Here is a 21,285-nt window from a genome sequence, read left to right on the forward strand (position 1 = left end):
ACCTAGACTGGCACAAGCACCATGGTGATGTCACTGCCACTTAGTGGCGAATGGCGGTTATTGTTGAGTGCACTGATTATGAAGGGTGAGAGTGAGTGTCCTGGTTATGGCACAATATCGTCCGCAAACAGCATTTACCAGGAGGCTCCCTCTGAATATCTCTCGTTAGTGTGTCCAGACCAGGATGAACAGAAAGAGGCTCAGGGCTGAACCTTGCTTCACCCCAGCTTTGACTTGAAAGATCTCCAACACCCCGCAGCTGCTTCAAACATGCATTTTCATTCCCTCATACATATCCTGCATCAGCCGGAAATATACCTCAGGAATACCTCTTCTTCTCATACACCACCAGATGAGCTCCATAGGCACCATGTTGGACGGTTTCTCTAGAACAATAAATACCATATGCAGGTCCCGTTACTTCTCCACCACTCCTCTCCGTGCATAGATCGCATCCATTGATGACCTTCCCTGTCTGAATTAAAAACTGACTCTCGCCAATTTCCACCAGCTTCCTGAGTCTCCTTTCCATGATCCTTTCCCAGATGTTCAAACAGCCCCATCAGCATTTCAACACTCTTCTCTCCCATTAATTGAAACATCAATCGGAATCTCAGCTGGCCCCACTGCCTTTTGATGTTTCATGCTCCCCAGAGCCCCCACCACCTCTTCTCTGGTAATAGTATCTGCAACTACTTAAATTCTTTGATTTTCCTTAACCATTTTACATCTTGAGTTTTACACATTTAGCAACTTCTCAAAGTACTCTTTCCATATCTCTCAAACCTTGATCTCATCCTGGACATCGACCATTTCTGCCCTCATGTTTACAGCAATTGCCATTTCCAGTGACTTACATGTGTATGGTATCATTTTCTAAAGATATTCAGATATTGTCCTACATACACCCCAGTACCCAGCTCACAACAGCGCTCACAGTGACTCAGTCGGAACAGCCGTCCTGGTCACCGACTCGCCCACCCCGCAGCATTGCACACAGCGACTCCGCGCACCAGCAGCGCCGTGCACCGGCCAACCCACACAACCTGCAGCAGCGGCCACAACGACCCATCATAACAACACTCCCGGCCACCAAGCTGTCCGTACAATATCAGCATCTTGCGGTAACCGCCCCCCCCACCCCCCGGCCCGAGCGAACGCCGACTGCCCCTGGCCCTCCCGGTGAATGCCAACCGCACCGCGCCCTCGTGCACGGGCAGCGCTCGCCTAAATATACAACTTCAATCCCACCCTCACAGCCTCCAGCCGCGGTCAATCAACTTGGCCCGGTGCAGCAGCCCCCCCCCCGCCCCTCCCAAACAAAACCCCACAACATCACCCCACAAGCCCTTCAAGCAATCACGCACAGCCCCATCGACTGCCCCTTCACCCCACACCAACTGGCCTGCCCCGAGTGACCAATTCGTGTCCCGCCCCCAGTCAAGGCCAGACTTTGCGGCGACTTGGCTTCCGGAAATGGAGGGTTTTGGTGGATTTTCTCCCATAACCACTCACCGCCCCCTTACCTTGTGTAATCTCGGCCACCTCGTCTCACCCTGGTGCTTGTCCACATCGTTACAGTACTCTACTTAATTAACCACACTTATTACACTGTGTAACACATTTTTTTTGTTCCTGGATAGTAACTTTTATATCCTAATTGCTTATGCCTCAAAAGTATAGAAAATGGCTATTATTCCCCACAAACTTAGCTTTTGTGACCAGGACAGTGATATTTTTGAATTGACCTATTTTCCAGTACATTCCAGATAAATTCAGTGGAGAGTAAACTTGGAGTAACTTCTAGAACATTCTAGAAATTTCCAGTAATATAAATAGTTGTATAAATACAGGGGCATTAAGCCCACCAGTCAGTTTAGTTCCAGCTCCCGAAGTGGATACATGTCTGCATTTTTCTGAGATGGCATCACGAGTCTGCAAGCATCCGGCAGACGCATGTTGCTATGTCTGTGGCCAATTTATCAAGACAAGAGCGAAAAAGTACTCTGTAGAAGCATCTACTAAGATGTGTGAGGCCTACAAGGCATATTTCGGCATGCCTGTCGGGGATCAAGACAAACCCTGGGCACCTCATTTCACCTGCGAGCAATGCAAAAAAACTCTGGAAGGTAAGATGGACAATTGTTGCTTGGAATTTGATGTTATAAAATTTGTAAAATAAAAATTGTAAGTTTTTTTTTATTTTTAAATGTTTGACAATTTGCAATGTTATAGCAAAAATATATCGTATATGAAAAATGTTGCGAGAATCTCTTACACATTAGTCATGGGTGAAATACATTTATTTTTGTAGAATGGTACAGAGGGGAAAAGAGAGGCATGAAGCGCTATCAGAAGAATTTGGCGGGAACTCACTGACCACTCAAGCAACTGCTACTTCTGCATGGTGGACCCTTCCAAACGTCGGACTGGCAAGAATGCACATGCTATCACGTATCCAGACCTTCATCCATCGCCCCGGTGCCACACTGCCATGAGCTCCCTGTACCCACTCCTCCGGAGAGAGAGCAGCCGTCTTTAGAAGAGACCAGCAAGTCAGAGAGCGAGGAAGACGTTGTAGATCCAGATGGCAATTTCAGAGGTGGAGCTGAGGAGAGAAACCCATACTACCCTAATCAAAAAGACCTCGACGACTTGATCAGAGATCTTGGTCTCATCAAGTCCAATGCCGAGCTTTTGACGTCTAGGCTCAAGCAGTGGAACTTGTTGGATGAAAGTGTATGTCGCAGATCAGAGGAAGCATCACGAACTTTTTTGCAGCTCCTTCACCCGTCAAGATGGGCTCTGCTTCTGCCACAATGTCACCAGTCTGTATGAGGCAATCCGAATTGCCTGAGTGGAGCCTCTTCATTGACAGCTCATCCAGGAGCCTCAAAGCTGCCCTGCTCCATAATGGTAACAAGTACTCGTCTCTTCCCCTGGCTCACTCGGTGCACCTCAAAGAGGATTATAACAGCATCAAGACCTTGCTGGACGCCTTTGAAGTATGATGAGTTCGGCTGGGAGGTCATCGGAGACTTCAAAATGGTGCCATTCCTGATGGGTCTCCAAGGCGGTTTTGCCAAGTTTCCCTGCTATCTTTGTCTTTGGGACAGCAGGGACACCAAGGCGCACTACCACAGGCGGGACTGGCCACAGCGGACCGAGTTCTCTGTGTGGAGGAACAACGTCAAGTGGAAGCCACTGGTGGATCCCCAGAAGGTGCTGATGCCACCACTGCACATCAAATTGGGCCTTATGAAACAATTTGTCAGAGCTGTAGATAAGGAGTCGGCAGCCTTCAAGTACCTTCAAGACTTCTTCCCTAAGCTGTCTGAGGCAAAGGTCAAAGCCGGTGTCTTCAACGGACCACAGATAAAGAATATCCTGGAGTGCAATGAATTCCCCAAGAAGCTCACTAGTAAGGAGAAAGCGGCTTGGAACAGCTTTGTCGCAGTGGTTTGTGGCTTCCTGGGAAATCACAAGGTCGAAAACTATGTGGAGCTGTTTGAGACTCTGGTGAAGGACCATGGCACAATGGGCTGTAGGATGTCCCTGAAAGTCCATATCCTTGATGCTCATCTTGATAAATTCAAGGAGAACATGGCGAGCACTTTCTGTACTTTGAACGCCACTACCAAGGACAGTATTACGAGAACATAATGGGAGACTACATTTGGGGGGTGATTCGTGAAAGTGATTTACAGTATCAGTGTAAATCTCGAAAAACTACTCATGAATATTTTGTAGTAATTTTTCTATTAATTTAGCATAAATATCTGTACATTTTTATTAATGTTGTTTTTTCTGACTTTGTGAACGAAAATACACAAATTTACCCGTTTTCTCATTGAAAATTGGTAAATTTGAAAATATCACTGTCCTGGTCACAAAAGCAAAGTTTGTGGGGAATAATCGCCATTTTCTATACTTTTCAGGCACAAGCAATTACGAAATAACACTTACTACTCAGGAACAAAAATTGTGTTACATTGGTATTTCATATCAACTGCCATAAGCGCAAACAGAGTTGTCTTATTTTGTGGTTATATGGAAAGCAGAGCTATTTAGTAACGGCAATGTCTTCTTGAATGTGCTATACTTAACTTTGATATCGAGCCTTGGCTAGTCGTAGAATTCCTGTGAGATAGATTAATCCCATAAGTCTTGTGAAAATTTATACGATGCTTTTTTGTTAGTACATCTTTGTACAGCAACATGAAAATGTAGAGAACCTCAGCCAGCATTGCGGAAAGTTAAAAGTTAGTTATATAGCATGAAGTTCCAGAGAGTTCCATAGTCCAGGGGCCACGGGAATGTAGGCCCAGAGAGTTTAACAGTGCAGGGTCCACAGGAGACAAGGCCCAGATAGTTCCACAGTCCATGGGCCATGGGAGAGAAGGCCCAGAGAGATCCATAGTCCAGGGGCCACAGGAGAGGAGGCCCAGATAGTTCCACAGTCCTGGGGTCATGGGAGAGAAGGCCCGGAGAGTTCCACAGTTTAGAGACCACGGGAGATAAGGCCCAGAGAGTTCCATAGTCCAGGGCCCACGGGAGAGAAGGCCTATAGAGTTCCACAGTTCAGGGGTTCATGACAGAGAAAACCCAGAGAGTTCCATAGTGCAGGGGCCATGGGAGAGAAGACCCAGAGAGTTCCACAGTTCAGGGATTCATGAGAGAGAAGACCCAGAGAGTTCCATAGTTCAGGGGTTCATGAGAGATAAGGCCCGGAGGGTTCCACAGTCTGGAGCTTCACGAGAGAGAAGGTCCAGAGAGTTCCACCATCCGGAAGTCCATGGGAGAGAAGGCCCAGATAGTTCTACAGTCTGAGGGTTCATGAGACAGAAGGCCCAGAGAGTTCCACAGTCCGGGGCTTCACGAGAGAGAAGGCCCAGATAATTCCACCATCAGGAGGCCATGGGATAGAAGGCCCAGAGAGTTCCACCGTCCGGAGGCCATGGGAGAGAAGTGGGATTTCAACTTTGTTCTGGGAATGCAGAGGAGGAGATCTTAGTTCACCGACCTCAATATACGGAGATTCGAGATCATTGAGTGCTTTGAATGTTCTAACTCTTCCCGTCGATAGTGCATTGTCACTTAATATGATTTATTCTGCATAGAAGAAAAAAAAATAACTCCTGCTACACGTCCAGTGAAGGTAAAAAAAAAAACTGAGATCATTTAAGACATTTTACTTGTGCTAAGTCTCTAATCCAGTTTTTAAGTAACCAGGAACACAATTCCTTAATTATTACTGAAAGTCGTCGTTCTGGAAGGTGTCTGTCATCTTGCTTAATAATCAGGTGATAGGTGGGCAGAGTGTATTCATGAGTTCCCCCAGGATTTTTTCCCCTTCCAGCAATGATTGGAACCTTTGGACCCACGGTTTATTGGAGATGTATTTTGCAACACCGAATGACACAAATTATCTGTCAAATTACCTGCTTTACTGTCCTAGGCGCACGAATGTTGCTTTCAACCCGTGTCGCCAGTGGTCCAAACGACTTAACATGTTTCCCTATAACTTTGAGAAGGTTCAATGATGTGTGCAGACCACAAAGTCTGACGATCGGGAAATAGTGGTTATTCTTCCTTTGCCCACTTTCAGCTCCATGAATTTACACGGTGCAAGTGCCTTCGGCAACCTATGCCTCTTCAAGGACTGCAGCGCAGCTCTTGAAATTTGAAACAAATTAATATTTTTGTTATTTTGATTGCTGACCCCTGACCATGGATGTCTAGTTTACCATGGAAGTCCAGTTCACCATGCACGTCTAGTTCACCATGGGAGTCCATTTCACCATGAAAGTCCAGTTAACTATGGAAGTCCAGTTTACCATGGGAATCCATTTCACCATGGAAGTTCAGTTCACCATGTGGTTCATTCAGCACTGTTTCATGACGCTAATTATTAAGGACCCACCATCTCGTATTCACCGCAATGCATTGCGGCTTTTGAAATGTTTTTTTTACCGAATTCGAAAATCAATACTTCTTGTTAGTTTGGTTGCAGACCCCTGCCCTAGACAAATAAATTATTAACTAGCCTTTTGCCCATTCAAGGATGGGTGTATTGCATACTCTTTGGCTCTTTCGGTAAAGTCACATAGATTGAAAATTAAAAGATCACGACGTTTCGATCGCAATACAAGCGAAAGTCTTAACCTGCTGTGATGTTTCCATCCTTCCTGGGATTTTAGCTGACTCTCTGAGTTGCATTATTAGGTTAGATGCCTTTGTATTGACGGGATGGATGTCCTTCTCGCTCAGTCACCGATGCTGCGACATACTAGGCAAGTCACTGATACCGCGGAATACTATTTCTCGTGCATTGACATGCTAATCTCTCACAATACAATAGCCACTTCCACAGCCTCAGGAAGACCATCTCTAGCCCCGCCCTCTTTCCCTGAGGATGCACCCATCTCAGGCCTACATAAGACCTTGTTTCAGTAGCTTTATCTCTCTCTCACCTGAAGACGGTCGCTTATGTTGCGATCGAAACGTTGTGATCTATTAATTTTCTATCTACGTGTCTTTACCAAAAGAACCAAAGAGTATGGATTCCTGCAGTCACGAAGGCTTCAAATCAAGGGTGTATTGCAGTAAATCTGAAACTTGGATCCAAAAAGCAGCCCGCGACGTTATATTAATTGCATCCATTCGTGTGCAATTTGTAAGGCCGCGGTGACACAGACCTATTTCATTTTAAAGTTATAACACCTTGTTCATCATGACGTCCTTTTTACTTTGATGTCTCGATAGCGTTGCAGAGATCGCGTGACGTGAGGGTTCTGCCTTTGTAGTGAGGGTTGTAAGTTGACGCTGAGGAGGGGGGAGGAGGCGCCTCGCCCCCCCCCCCAATGTGGAGTGACGTCAGCCGCTAATTATTATTGATGGAAGGGTGTCCATTTGGAACACATAACCTGTTCATGATTATTAATGAGGGGGTCTGGTCGACGTGGAGTTACGCCACGCGCGTTACACACTGACATTCTTGGGTAACTATAGTAGTAAATACGTATGTAAATAACATATTTCAGAACTACAGGACATTCAGCGACCCTCATACGAGTATGCAAATATCATTAGCAAGTATTAATTGAGATGCGAATATCTATTTTATTTTTGTAACGAACGCGCTGAAACAGACAAGAAACGTGATTTTACGACGCCTGTTAAACCTGTCGTCCGTGCGCCATGACCTTGCCCTCAGGCTCAGTCGGTATGATTAAGGTCTGGACGGTGGAGGAGGGTCGCACAGGTGCTGGGTGAGGGTATAGCCCACCGTGGGGGAGTAGGGGGTGTCGGGATAATGCGTTCTCACGATAATGTCAGTGATTGGAACCGCTGAGCCCAGTTTTGCAACATTATGGTCCCATATTCTTTGGGTCTTTTGGTAAAGTCATGCAGATAGGTTCAAAGAAAAAAATATAACAAATCTGAAACGCTTTCATCACAACACAAGGGATTGTCATCAAAAGAGGGGGGAAAGCTGCAAAGTACGTAAAATTCGTGATCTGATCGCATCTGGAAGGATGTGATCCCTGACATGCAATACGGCGGCATCTACAAACTAAGCTGTTCTGCGGCAGCAGTTACATTGGGGAAACTAAGCGACATGTCTCGGACCGTGTTCGTGAACATAAGACAGATCTGAAACACGGTAGGACCAATACCTCGGCCGTGGCTGATCATTTTTTTATGCGGTGGGCTCACACGAAAATTATTTTTTCTAAGATGAAGGTACTTTGCAAACCCACTGGCTATCAACAAAGATTCGGTCATGAAACCATCCACATATACAGACACAAATTCAATCGAGAAGATGGGTATAAACTGAGCAATCATTGGAAGGACGTTATCAACCAGTTGAAGTCATAACTGGCTGTGATGTTACCATCATACCACCTTCCGATGTTAATTGTTATTTTCGGCTCTCTGATTTTACATTAACAAGTTACATTTCCCACACTAACACAGCCCACCTTGCACGCCGAGCTTGACGCGGCTGCTCTGCGGTCTTCCATTAACATGCTCATCTCTCACATTAACATAGCCACCTCTGCGCCCTCATCATGGAGGTCACTCTCCGATCTTACATTAACATGCTAATTTCTCACATTAACATAACTAGCCCCGCCCACTTCGTTTATGACCCTTGGCCTACACCCATTTTAAACCTTTACAACAGTCTGCCACTTTTTTCCTCCTGATGGACGATCGCTTGCGTTGTGATCGAAACTTCGCATTTTTTATGTATGTGTTATTTTCTTTGAACCTATCTACGCGACTTTACCGAAAGACCCACAGAATATGCATTCCTGCAGTCAGGAAAGCTTCAAGTCAAAATTATGGCCCAATTTCAATAAAATAAATTGTTACGTGAACTTTTAGTGTACTGTAGTTGTTCACTGTCGGTGGGCAACCCCCCCCTGCCCCCTCCATCGTCCAGCCTATAGCAGACAAGTATGTACACGTCTTCTTGGCTCATGTGTCTCTCCAGCAGATCATACATTGTGATATAACAACAACAATGTAAACGTAACACAACAAGTATTTACAACATCCTTATCGACAACACGCGCGGCCTTCTGGGGGGGTTGGGTGGGGGAGCGCGCACGATTCCAGCAGGATTGGCCCGAAGCGAGCAAACGTTGTGGTGTGTGTGGGGTGTGTGGTGTGTGTGGTGTGTGTGGTGTGTGTGGTGTGTGTGGGGTGTGTGTGTGGTGTGTGTGGGGTGTGTGGTGTGTGTGGTGTGTGTGGTGTGTGTGGTGTGTGTGGGGTGTGTGGTGTGTGTGGTGTGTGTGGGGTGTGTGGTGTGTGTGGGGTGTGTGGTGTGTGTGGGGTGTGGTGTGTGTGGTGTGTGTGGCGTGTGTGGGGTGTGTGTGGTGTGTGTGGGGTGTGTGTGTGGTGTTTGTGGTGTGTGTGGGGTGTGTGTGGTGTGTGTGGTGTGTGTGGGGTGTGTGGTGTGTGGTGTGTGGTGTGTGTGGTGTGTGTGGGGTGTGTGGGGTGTGTGTGTGGTGTGTGTGGTGTGTGTGGTGTGTGTGGGGTGTGTGGTGTGTGGTGTGTGTGGTGTGTGTGTGGTGTGTGTGGTGTGTGTGTGGTGTGTGTGGTGTGTGGTGTGTGTGGTGTGTGGTGTGTGGTGTGTGTGGGGTGTGTGTGGTGTGTGTGGGGTGTGTGTGTGGTGTGTGGTGTGTGTGTGTGGTGTGTGTGGTGTGTGGTGTGTGGTGTGTGTGGTGTGTGTGGTGTGTGTGTGTGGTGTGTGTGTGTGTGGTGTGTGTGTGGTGTGTGTGGTGGTGTGTGTGGTGTGTGTGTGTGGGGTGTGTGTGGGGTGTGTGTGGGGTGTGTGTGTGGTGTGTGTGTGGAGGGTGTGTGGGGGGTGGGTGGGGGGGGTGTGGGGCGTGTGTGTGTGGTGTGTACGGGGTGGGTGTGTGGTGTGTGTGTGGGGTGTGTGTGGGGTGTGTGTGTGGGGGGTGTGTGTGGTGTGTGTGTGGGGTGTGTGTGGGGTGTGTGGGGGGTGTGTGGGGGGGGTGTGTGGGGGGTGTATGTGGGGTGTGTGTGGGGTGTGTGGGGGGTGTGTGTGGGGGGGTGTGGGGGGTGTGTGTGGGGGGTGTGTGGGGGGTGTGTGTGGGGGGTGTGTGTGGGGGGTGTGTGGGGGGGGTGTGTGTGGGGGGTGTGTGTGGGGTGTGTGTGTATGGGGTGTGGCCTGGGCTCTGGGTTGTTCTTCGTGCTTTTGGAGTACCTGACCCTCTGCTCATGATCATTAAGGACCTTCATGATGGTGAGCGGGCCCGGGTAAAACTACGTGGCCGGGAGTCAGAGCCATTCCCTGTACACCTTGGGGTGCGACAGGGATGTCCTCTGGCTCCCACATTATTTAACATCTATTTTGACCACGTAGTTCGTGAGGCCTTCAATAGCTGTACCGGGGGAATCTCCATATGGTACAGATATAATGGGAGGCTGATCGATGCCCGAGTGCGGTCAAGGGATGGCTCCCTATTGCTCAACCACGTTAAGTATGCTGATGATTTGGTAATAGCTGCTCATTCAGAGGAGGAGTTGGAGACGCTGCTGCTGAGACTGGAGCGTGCCACTAAGAGGTGGGGCCTTACCATCAGCCCCACCAAAACTACGCACCTGCCTGGGTATTTTGGACCATCGGACACTCCACCCCCACAACTCCCAATCGGTGATGGGGCAGTTGTGGAGAGAGTGGAGAGTTTCCCATACCTGGGCAGTGTGCTTATGACTGGCTCCAGTTTAACAGCAGAGGTCTCACTCCGAATCAGTCGAGCGGCAATATCTTTTTTCGGTTGCGTAACGCTGTGTGGAAGCTACCTGGTCTGTCGCTCCGCACTAAGCTTCAGGTCTTCTCGGCCACGGTCATTCCCTCCCTTCTCTACGCTTGCGAAACGTGGACCCCCCTAATGGAACATCTTCGCCGGTTAGAAACATTTAGGCTGGCCTGCCTACGATCCATCCTGGGTTTAACCAGGCTGGATTGTGTGAGGAGCTCACAAATCCTTGAAAGATCTGGGCAAGGTCCCATCGGTGAGCTCCTCCGGCGGGGAAGGCTGCGATGGTTGGGTCATTAGCCCGCATGCCCAGCCACCGCATGCCGAAACAGCTTTTGTTCGGCCGGATTGAGGGGGCTAAGCGGGCGCGGCACGGGCTAGAGAAGAGATGGAGTGACGTGGTACAGGAGGACGTGGAGCTGAGTGGACTTGCCGATGACTGGTACCAGCGGTGTCAAGATCGGCCTCTGTGGAGGAGGCTCGTGAAGGATGCTACTGGGCAGTTGGAGGCAGTCGCCATCCAACAACAACGGAGGGCGGAGGAGCGACGCTCAGAACAACGAGCGGAGCGCCGGGTAGCTAAAGCACAGCAGGTTGGCACGGTAGAGGGCACAGGTGGTGCATCAGCCAGTCATCTTAGTCAGTCGACCTGAGGCATCTGGGTCTGCCCCGTGACCTCCTGCCAGCGGGCCTTCGACACTTCACGCGGCCTCAGGGTGCACATAGCCTGGCACAAGCGTCGTGGTGACGTCACCGCCACTTAGTGGCGAATGGCGGTTGTTGGTTGTTGTTGTGTGTCTGTGGGGTGTGTGTGGGGTGTGTGTGGGGTGTGTGTGGTGTGTGGGGGGTGGGTGTGTGGGGTGTGTGGGGGGTGGGTGTGTGGGGGGTGTGTGAGGGGTGGGTGTGTGGGGGGTGTGTGTGGGGTGTGTGGGGGGGTGTGTGTGGGGTGTGTGGGGGGTGGGTGTGGGGGGGGTGGGTGTGGCGGGGGGGGTGTGTGGGGGGTGGGTGTGGGGAGGGTGTGTGTGGGGGGGGGGTGTGGGGGTGTAGGTGGGTGTGTGTAGGCAAAACAACCCCCTACCTCCTCGCGGTGCCGGACGGGCAACTCTGTCGTGGACAGCGCTGTGGGGGGAGATCCAATTTTGATTGGCTCCTCCCCTCATGGCATATGTGTCCACCACAGGGGCTAAATGGGGGCTCTGGACGGGTGCGAGGGGCTGGTAACCCCTCCACCTTCAATTAATTACCACGAAACTACGAATTAAACTGAAATATGTAACAACTAAGCTTGTGCCGGAGGCCCCGGGGGGCCAGGCGTCTATGACGTCTCCTGGCCAAACCCCAATTGGCGGAGCCAGGAGATTGAATACCTACCCTCGGGGCTACTCCAGAAACAACGAAAAGCCACTACGGTTGGCCACGTGGAATGTTCGAACGCTCACTGCAGAGGAGAGGCTGCCACTCCTCTGTCGGGAGCTGGACCGGTACCGCCTGGATCTATGCGGCATTCAGGAGGTCCGGTGGACCGGCTCTGGCTCCTGCCACCATGAGGGGTGGACAGTCCTCTACTCGGGGCAGCAGACTGCCAAACAACAGGGTGTGGGTCTTCTTTTGAACAAAAGAATGAAGGGGGCGTGGGAGCGTGGCGGTGAGGTGTGGGAAGCTGTAAGCCCCAGGCTACTTTGGGCTCGCCTTCCCATCAACCGGAGGCGAGGAATGGTGGTCGTGGTTACTTATGCCCCCACCGAAGATGAACATCCGTGGAGGGATGCAGGCAAAGCCGATGAGTCAGATGCCTTCTATGACCTCCTGTCACAGGTGCTGGCTAAAGTGGCCCCTCGGGATAGAGTCATCATGTTGGGTGACTTCAATGCCCGAGTTGGTCATGATACTGGCACCTGGTCTGGAGTGATTGGAGGGCATGGGCCAGATCAGCTCAATAACAACGGTAGGAGGCTGCTAGATTTTTGTGCAGCCCATGGGCTTGTAATTACCAACACGCTGTTCCGGCATCGGCGCATCCACACAACATCATGGATGCATGCCGGGTCCAAGCAAGAACATCTGCTGGACTACATAGTGACGGACCAGCGAATGCGAGCCCATGTCCTTGACACCAGGACCTACCGTGGAGCTGATCTGCCCTCTGACCATCGACTAGTCATCTGTAAGATGCGCCTGCCATTCTTCCACTCCGGTGGTGGGTGTACACCCAGGACCCCATTCCAACCTAAAGTGGCCTGGTCTCAGTTATCTGATGAAAGTTGCAAGCGAGAATTTCATCATCGCTTGCGGCTGGGATTGGCATCGTCCCCGACTCCTCCTGATGTCGAGGGTAAATGGGCGAGGTTTAGGACTGTGACTCATGCAGCTGCAATGGCTGCTTTGGGTACGCGGTCCAGACCTCCCCAGACACCCTGGATGACAGAGGAGTTGTTCACGATGGTTGAGAAAAAGCGACAGGCCCACTGTCATCGGCTACAGAATCCCACGTCAGAGAATAAGGAGGCTTACCGCAGCCTTCGCTCGGAGGTTCGGAGAGCCGTGAGGCGCTGCAAGGATGGGTGGTGGTCGCGGGTTGCTGAGGAGATGGAGTCTGCCTCAGTGGCCCGTGATCACAAATCTCTATTTAACTCCATCAAAAAAGTAACCTGCAGCGCCACACCTATTACCATCATTAGGGGAAAAAACGGTGATCCAATTTCCGACCCCCAGGAACAGGTTCGCAGATTTGCTGAGCATTTCTGTGAGATCCTGGGGGAGGGAAAATCCCTCAGCCAGGAAAACATCGTGGCACAAAGTGAGGATGACGCTGCTGAGGCTGCGGTGCCTCAAATATTGGATGAAGTCACCCCCTGTGAGTGGCTGGCTGAGGTGCCATCTGCTGAGGAAGTATTGAAGGCGATCCGGAGTCTGAGACCAGGAAAGGCAGCGGGCAGAGATGATCTCCCAAGCGAAATGCTGAGGGAGGGTGGCGTTTGTGCACAGACTGCCCTATATGACATCATAACAACAGTCTGGACCACTGGACGGGTTCCGCAGGATTGGAAGGATGCCCTGGTGGTCCCCCTTTTTAAGAAGGGGGACCGCACAGACTGTAACAACTACAGGGGCATCTCACTCCTCAGTGTGCCGGGAAAGGTCCTGGCAAGGATTATTCAGCATCGCCTTGCCAGGCACGCTGAGGAGAGGCTTGCGGAGCCCCAATGCGGTTTCAGGAAAGGGCGGTCCTGCACAGATGCCATATTTTCTGTCCGTCTGCTACAGCAGAGGTGTAGGGAATTCCAACAAGACCTACATCTCTGCTTTATTGACCTGGTCAAGGCCTATGATACCATCAGTAGGCCTGGGCTCTGGGTCGTTCTTCGTGCTTTTGGAGTACCTGACCCTCTGCTCACGATCATTAAGGACCTTCATGATGGTGAGCGGGCCCGGGTAAAACTACGTGGCCGGGAGTCAGAGCCATTCCCTGTACACCTTGGGGTGCGACAGGGATGTCCTCTGGCTCCCACATTATTTAACATCTATTTTGACCACGTAGTTCGTAAAGCCTTCAATAGCTGTACCGGGGGAATCTCCATATGGTACAGATATAATGGGAGGCTAATCGATGCCCGGGTGCGGTCAAGGGATGGCTCCCTATTGCTCAACCACGTTATGTATGCTGATGACTTGGTAATAGCTGCTCAGTCAGAGGAGGAGTTGGAGACGCTGCTGCTGAGACTGGAGCGTGCCACTAAGAGGTGGGGCCTTACCATCAGCCCCACCAAAACTAAGCACCTGCCTGGGTATTTTGTACCATCGGACACTCCACCCCCACAACTCCCAATCGGTGATGGGGCAGTTGTGGAGAGAGTGGAGAGTTTCCCATACCTGGGCAGTGTGCTTATGACTGGCTCCAGTTTAACAGCAGAGGTCTCACTCCGAATCAGTCGAGCGGCAATATCTTTTCATCGGTTGCGTAACGCTGTGTGGAAGCTACCTGGTCTGTCGCTCCGCACTAAGCTTCAGGTCTTCTCGGCCACGGTCATTCCCTCCCTTCTCTACGCTTGCGAAACGTGGACCCCCCTAATGGAACATCTTCGCCGGTTAGAAACATTTAGGCTGGCCTGCCTATGATCCATCCTGGGTTTAACCAGACTGGATTGTGAGGAGCTCACAAATCCTTGAAAGATCTGGGCAGGGTCCCATCGGTGAGCTCCTCCGGCAGGCAAGGCTGCGATGGCTGGGTCATGTAGCCCGCATGCCCAGCCACCGCATGCCGAAACAGCTTTTGTTTGGCCGGATTGAGGGGGCTAAGCGGGCGCGGCACGGGCTAGAGAAGAGATGGAGTGATGTGGTACAGGAGGACGTGGAGCTGAGTGGACTTGCCGATGACTGGTACCAGCGGTGTCAAGATCGGCCTCTGTGGAGGAGGCTCGTGAAGGATGCTACTGGGCAGTTGGAGGCAGTCGCCCTCCAACAACAACGGAGGGCGGAGGAGCGACGCTCACAACAACGAGCGGAGCGCCGGGTGGCTAAAGCACAGCAGGTTGGCACAGTATGGGGCACAGGTGGTGCATCAGCAAGTCGTCTCAGTCATCTCAGTCAGTCGACCCGTGGCACCTGCTGGGTCTGCCCCGTGACCTCCTGCCAGCGGGCGTTCGACACTCCACGTGGCCTCAAGGTGCACATAGCCTGGCACAAGCGTCGTGGTGACGTCACCGCCACTTAGTGGCGAATGGTGGTTGTTGTGTGTGGGGGGGCGGTGTGTTGGGGGGAGGTGTGGGGGTGGGAGGGGAGTGTGGGGGGGTATGAGTGGGTGAGGGGTGGGTGTGTGGGGGGGAGGTGTGGGGGGGTGTGGGGGGGGTGGGGGGGGAGTTTGTGGGGGGGGTATGAGTGGGTGAGGGGTGGTGGGTGTGTGGGGGGGAGGTGTGGGGGGGGGGTGTGGGGGGGTGTGGGGAGGTGTGGGGGGGGATTGTAGGGGGGTATGAGTGGGTGAGGTGTGGGGGTGAGGTGTGGGGGTGAGGTGTGGGGGGGAGGTGTGGGGGGGAGGTGTGAGTGGGTGAGGGGTGGGTGTGTGGGGGAGGTGTGAGGGTGTGGGGGGTGTGTGTGGGGGGGGGTGTGGGGGGGAGTGTGGGGGGGGGGTATGAGTGGGTGAGGGGTGGTGGGTGTGTGGGGGGGAGGTGTGGGGGTGTGGGGGGGAGTGTGGGGGGGGGGGTATGAGTGGGTGAGGGGTGGTGGGTGTGTGGGGGGGAGGTGTGGGGGTGTGGGGGGGAGGTGTGGAGGTGTGTGGGGGGGAGGTGTGGGGGTGTGGGGGGGAGGTGTGAGTGGGTGAGGGGTGGGTGTGTGGGGGAGGTGTGGGGGTATGGGGGGTGTGTGGGGGGGGGTGTGGGGGGTGTGTGGGGGGGGGTGTGGGGGGGAGTGTTGGGGGAGGTATGAGTGGGTGAGGTGTGGAGGTGTGTCGGGGAGAGGTGTGGAGGTGTGTGGGGGGGAGGTGTGGAGGTGTGGGGGTGTGGGGGGGGGTAGGCTCACTCGTAATGCTTCTGGAGGAAGTGTCAGACACTTATTCACCGTGCCGACAATAGGAGTTCATCGTGGTCATAATTTATTATTCATACTGCTGCTGTTATTAGCATCGTCTCGCTGGTCCCGCATTGCTAGTTTCGTTGTGGCAACTGTGGGAAGAACACACAAGTCGTTTATTTAAGTAATTTTCATTTAACTTGAGAATTTGGCACAAAAAAAATACTTCGTGAGATTGAGTAAAACCTTGCCGTCTTTAAAAATCGCTGCTTTTTGCCGCTTGGGAGTTTCAAGAAGACAAAGAAGAATATGAAGCTAAAATCCCACGGTAAGTTTTAAACGTTTTTTTCTCCAACAAGTCTTGTTTAAGTTTGCTATACAAGAAGTAAGTACTGTTCAAGTTTAACATCAAATGTTGTTCGGGCCAACGTCAAGTCCATCCACAACGGTTCCAACCGATTAGCACGGTTGGCTACGTACCGTGCGAAATGTGTTCTTCGTCTTTTAAAATATGTTCAATATATCCTACTGCATACTGTGTTCTACACACCGCTGCGCGTCCGTGACCATCTGGTAAGCTTCTGCGGTCGTCTGAAACGCTCTTCCCAATACAAGGAAGCCATTGGAGCTGATGCGGATTTAAAGCTAACTTGAAAACTCATTTGTTTAGAACTGCCTTTTGTCTTTAGTTTGTTGTCCATCGCCCGCACCTCCGATTAGTACGGCGGGCGACGTACGGTGCGAAATAAGCTCAACGTGCACACCTGATTGTTCGTCCGCTACGCGTCTACTATAAAAGTGTGGTTAATGATTGAATGCCGTCGTGGATTTTAAGGGATTCAGTTTTTTTTTGTATTTGTTTATTAAAAAAAACGCAGACAGGGACGCATGGTCAATCCACTGCTGGATAAAGGCCATCCCCAATCCGCCCTTAATTAACCACCTCTCGCGCGGTCCTGCGATTTTACACAATTATCCAGAACAAAAAACGCAATAGTTTGTCATTTTGTAAACCACCGTGGACAGACGGATCGTTGCACCGCGAGAGGCCATGAGATATGTCTAAAGGCTTGGGGAGGAATTCGTACAGCAGTGGATATAGCCTGACTGCTGGTGGTGATAATGATGTTGATGATGACGTTTATATTATTGTATAAGGTGGTCTAGATGTCTTATGACCCCCCACCCCCACCCCCCGAGTTAATTGACCTCGAACATTTTCCCCCCGTCACGTATTCACTTCTGCTTTAAAAAAAAAAAGAAACCTTAATTTAAAAATATTAAGCGTTAAAGAACGTAATGAGGGTCACAAGACATCTGGCCCACGCTGTACATTCAGTTTCAGTTTATTTATTTTCGCGGTGTGCGCACATGCCCGTGTGTGCGGTGAGCGCACGCATGTGCATGACTTCCAATTGTGTTCAAAGTAATGTGAACATTTGTTTGCGTGCGAATGCACGCACGTCATCATTCGAGTGTGGTTGCCTGGCAAAAAAACTGAAAGCATTAAACTCATGCCTGGCAAACTGCACTCGCGTAAGAGGGTGTTTTTGTGCCTGCATCTGCGTATCGTGTGCTGTGTCAAGGACCGCACAGCTGCGTCTCGCTTAACGAGCGAGATACGTTCGGGCGAAAATTCGTTCAACGATCATCGTTTTCCCATTGACTCCCATGCTAAAAAGCTTGAGTTACGTTTCGCCCTAAAAAAATGTCCCATTGTTGTACAACTTCTTTTTTTTACGTGAGAAATTACAAATTATAACTTTAAAATAAACGTACAAAAACATCGAACCTAACAACCTTTATTATTATTCTTAGTTTTTTCGGTAAAGTCACGTTGAAGGGAAACAGCAAAATAATAAAATATATATAAAACAATAAAAAATTCTCACGACGTTTCGACCATAACTCAAACGGTCGTCTTCAGGTGTGTTGGTTTGCATAAATTTATTTTTAAACGGCGCATTTATTTATTTATAAAAAACGTTAGCGCCACGCGCAACGATTTGGCAATTTATTTAGGACTAGTCCATCTATATTCTGAAAAGAGGAGGGGGGAGACGAAATTTTTTATAATGTATGCTGTCTGAAAGCCACTGTAAGCGTGAACAATCAATTAAGACCTGAAATGGTTTATCAAATCTTTCCAATGATTGCTAAGATAGAATCCATCTTCTCGGTTGAAATTGTCTCTGTGCTTGTATATGGGGGTGTGGGGGGTGTGTGGGGGGGGGTGTGGGGGGTGTGTGGGGGGGGGTGTGGGGGGGAGTGTTGGGGGAGGTATGAGTGGGTGAGGAGTGGTGGGTGTGTCGGGGAGAGGTGTGGAGGTGTGTGGGGGGGAGGTGTGGAGGTGTGTGGGGGGGAGGTGTGGAGGGGTGGGGGTGTGGGGGGGTAGGCTCACTCGTAATGCTTCTGGAGGAAGTGTCAGACACTTATTCACCGTGCCGACAATAGGAGTTCATCGTGGTCATAATTTATTATTCATACTGCTGCTGTTATTAGCATCGTCTCGCTGGTCCCGCATTGCTAGTTTCGTTGTGGCAACTGTGGGAAGAACACACAAGTCATTTATTTAAGTAATTTTCATTTAACTTGAGAATTTGGCACAAAAAAATACTTCGTGAGATTGAGTAAAACCTTGCCGTCTTTAAAAATCGCTGCTTTTTGCCGCTTGGGAGTTTCAAGAAGACAAAGAAGAATATGAAGCTAAAATCCCACGGTAAGTTTTAAACGTTTTTTTCTCCAACAAGTCTTGTTTAAGTTTGCTATACAAGAAGTAAGTACTGTTCAAGTTTAACATCAAATGTTGTTCGGGCCAACGTCAAGTCCATCCACATCGGTTCCAACCGATTAGCACGGTTGGCTACGTACCGTGCGAAATGTGTTCTTCGTCTTTTAAAATATGTTCAATATATCCTACTGCATACTGTGTTCTACACACCGCTGCGCGTCCGTGACCATCTGGTAAGCTTCTGCGGTCGTCTGAAACGCTCTTCCCAATACAAGGAAGCCATTGGAGCTGATGCGGATTTAAAGCTAACTTGAAAACTCATTTGTTTAGAACTGCCTTTTGTCTTTAGTTTGTTGTCCTTCGCCCGCACCTCCGATTAGTACGGCGGGCGACGTACGGTGCGAAATAAGCTCAACGTGCACACCTGATTGTTCGTCCGCTACGCGTCTACTATAAAAGTGTGGTTAATGATTGAATGCCGTCGTGGATTTTAAGGGATTCAGTTTTTTTTTGTATTTGTTTATTAAAAAAAAAACGCAGACAGGGACGCATGGTCAATCCACTGCTGGATAAAGGCCATCCCCAATCCGCCCTTAATTAACCACCTCTCGCGCGGTCCTGCGATTTTACACAATTATCCAGAACAAAAAACGCAATAGTTTGTCATTTTGTAAACCACCGTGGACAGACGGATCGTTGCACCGCGAGAGGCCATGAGATATGTCTAAAGGCTTGGGGAGGAATTCGTACAGCAGTGGATATAGCCTGACTACTGGTGGTGATAATGATGTTGATGATGACGTTTATATTATTGTATAAGGTGGTCTAGATGTCTTATGACCCCCCACCCCCACCCCCCCCGAGTTAATTGACCTCGAACATTTTCCCCCCGTCACGTATTCACTTCTGCTTTAAAAAAAAAAGAAACCTTAATTTAAAAATATTAAGCGTTAAAGAACGTAATGAGGGTCACAAGACATCTGGCCCACGCTGTACATTCAGTTTCAGTTTATTTATTTTCGCGGTGCGCACACACGCCCGTGTGTGCGGTGAGCGCACGCATGTGCATGACTTCCAATTGTGTTCAAAGTAATGTGAACATTTGTTTGCGTGCGAATGCACGCACGTCATCATTCGAGTGTGGTTGCCTGGCAAAAAAAAGGAAAGCATTAAAGTCATGCCTGGCAAACTGCACTCGCGTAAGAGGGTGTTTTTGTGCCTGCATCTGCGTATCGTGTGCTGTGTCAAGGACCGCACAGCTGCGTCTCGCTTAACGAGCGAGATACGTTCGGGCGAAAATTCGTTCAACGATCATCGTTTTCCCATTGACTCCCATGCTAAAAAGCTTGAGTTACGTTTCGCCCTAAAAAAATGTCCCATTGTTGTACAACTTCTTTTTTTAACGTGAGAAATTACAAATTATAACTTTAAAATAAACGTACAAAAACATCGAACCTAACAACCTTTATTATTATTCTTAGTTTTTTCGGTAAAGTCACGTTGAAGGGAAACAGCAAAATAATAAAATATATATAAAACAATAAAAAATTCTCACGACGTTTCGACCATAACTCAAACGGTCGTCTTCAGGTGTGTTGGTTTGCATAAATTTATTTTTAAACGGCGCATTTATTTATTTATAAAAAACGTTAGCGCCACGCGCAACGATTTGGCAATTTATTTAGGACTAGTCCATCTATATTCTGAAAAGAGGAGGGGGGAGACGAAATTTTTTATAATGTATGCTGTCTGAAAGCCACTATAAGCGTGAACAATCAATTAAGACCTGAAATGGTTTATCAAATCTTTCCAATGATTGCTAAGATAGAATCCATCTTCTTGGTTGAAATTGTCTCTGTGCTTGTATATGTGGATAGCCTCATGAACGAATCTCTCATGGAAGCCAGATGGCTTACAAAGAACCTGTCTTGGAAAAGTCAATGGCATGTGAGCCTACTGAATTAGAACAATGATCTGCCACGGCCGAGGTGTTGGTCCTACCGTGTTTAAGGTCTGCTTTGTGTTCACGAATGCGGTCCGAGACATGGCGTTTGGTTTCTCCAATGTAACTACTACCACAGAGGCAACTTAGTTTGTAGACACCAGGGTATTGTATGTCCGGAATCACATCTTTTACAGACGGAACCAGATCACGGATTTTATGTAATGTGTTGAAACGGACCTGGATCTTGTGTTCATTCAAGATTTTGGAGATCTTTTTTGTGATCCCCGCAATGTAGGGTAAAGTGATGGTTTTGAAAGGCTCCTCAATAGGGTTTTTCTTCATGGTTTGAGTGATAGCTTTGCGGATTGTATAGTCGGAGTAACCATTAGCCCTAAGTGCTTGGTGTACGTGCTTGAGTTCACTGCTTATGTGTTCCTGGTCGGATATGCATTGGGCTCTATGATACAGAGTCTTGATGAGAGAATTCTTCTGTGATGGATGGTGGTGGGAATCCGGTTTCAGATAAGCATCCGTATGGGTAGCTTTCCTGTAGACAGAGTGGCTCATTGAACCATCAGGTCTCTTTTTAATTAGGACATCCAAAAAAGGTATCTTGCCATCTATTTCGACTTCCATGATAAATCTGATGGCTGGGTGTATGGAATTGATGTGGTCGAAGAATTGGTCTAGAGCAGGCCGGCCATGTGGCCAGATGACAAAAGTGTCATCCACGTACCTCTTCCATAAGGTTGGGCGCAGAGTGGCAGTCTGGATGGCGTCAGTCTCAAATTTCTCCATGAAAATGT

The 21,285-nt window shown here is 49.5% G+C and overlaps 2 long non-coding RNA genes across 2 annotated transcripts in view; both read right to left on the reverse strand.

Annotated features, from left to right (window-relative positions):
• The window catches only part of LOC142930524 (uncharacterized), a 44,063-nt gene that overhangs the window by 13,576 nt on the left and 9,202 nt on the right, over nucleotides 1-21,285 (reverse strand). The gene's annotated exons all lie outside the window — the stretch shown is intronic.
• Nucleotides 15,813-18,482, reverse strand: LOC142930500 (uncharacterized). Its single transcript, XR_012946436.1, has 2 exons — nucleotides 18,205-18,482; nucleotides 15,813-15,955 (listed from the first exon to the last, which is right to left on the reverse strand). It is a non-coding gene; the product is annotated as an uncharacterized LOC142930500 (long non-coding RNA).

This window comes from Petromyzon marinus, chromosome 40 (assembly GCF_048934315.1).
Source record: "Petromyzon marinus isolate PM22_M1 ecotype Great Lakes invasive population chromosome 40, UKy_Petmar_22M1.pri1.0, whole genome shotgun sequence".
Taxonomy (NCBI): Eukaryota; Metazoa; Chordata; class Hyperoartia; order Petromyzontiformes; family Petromyzontidae; genus Petromyzon; species Petromyzon marinus.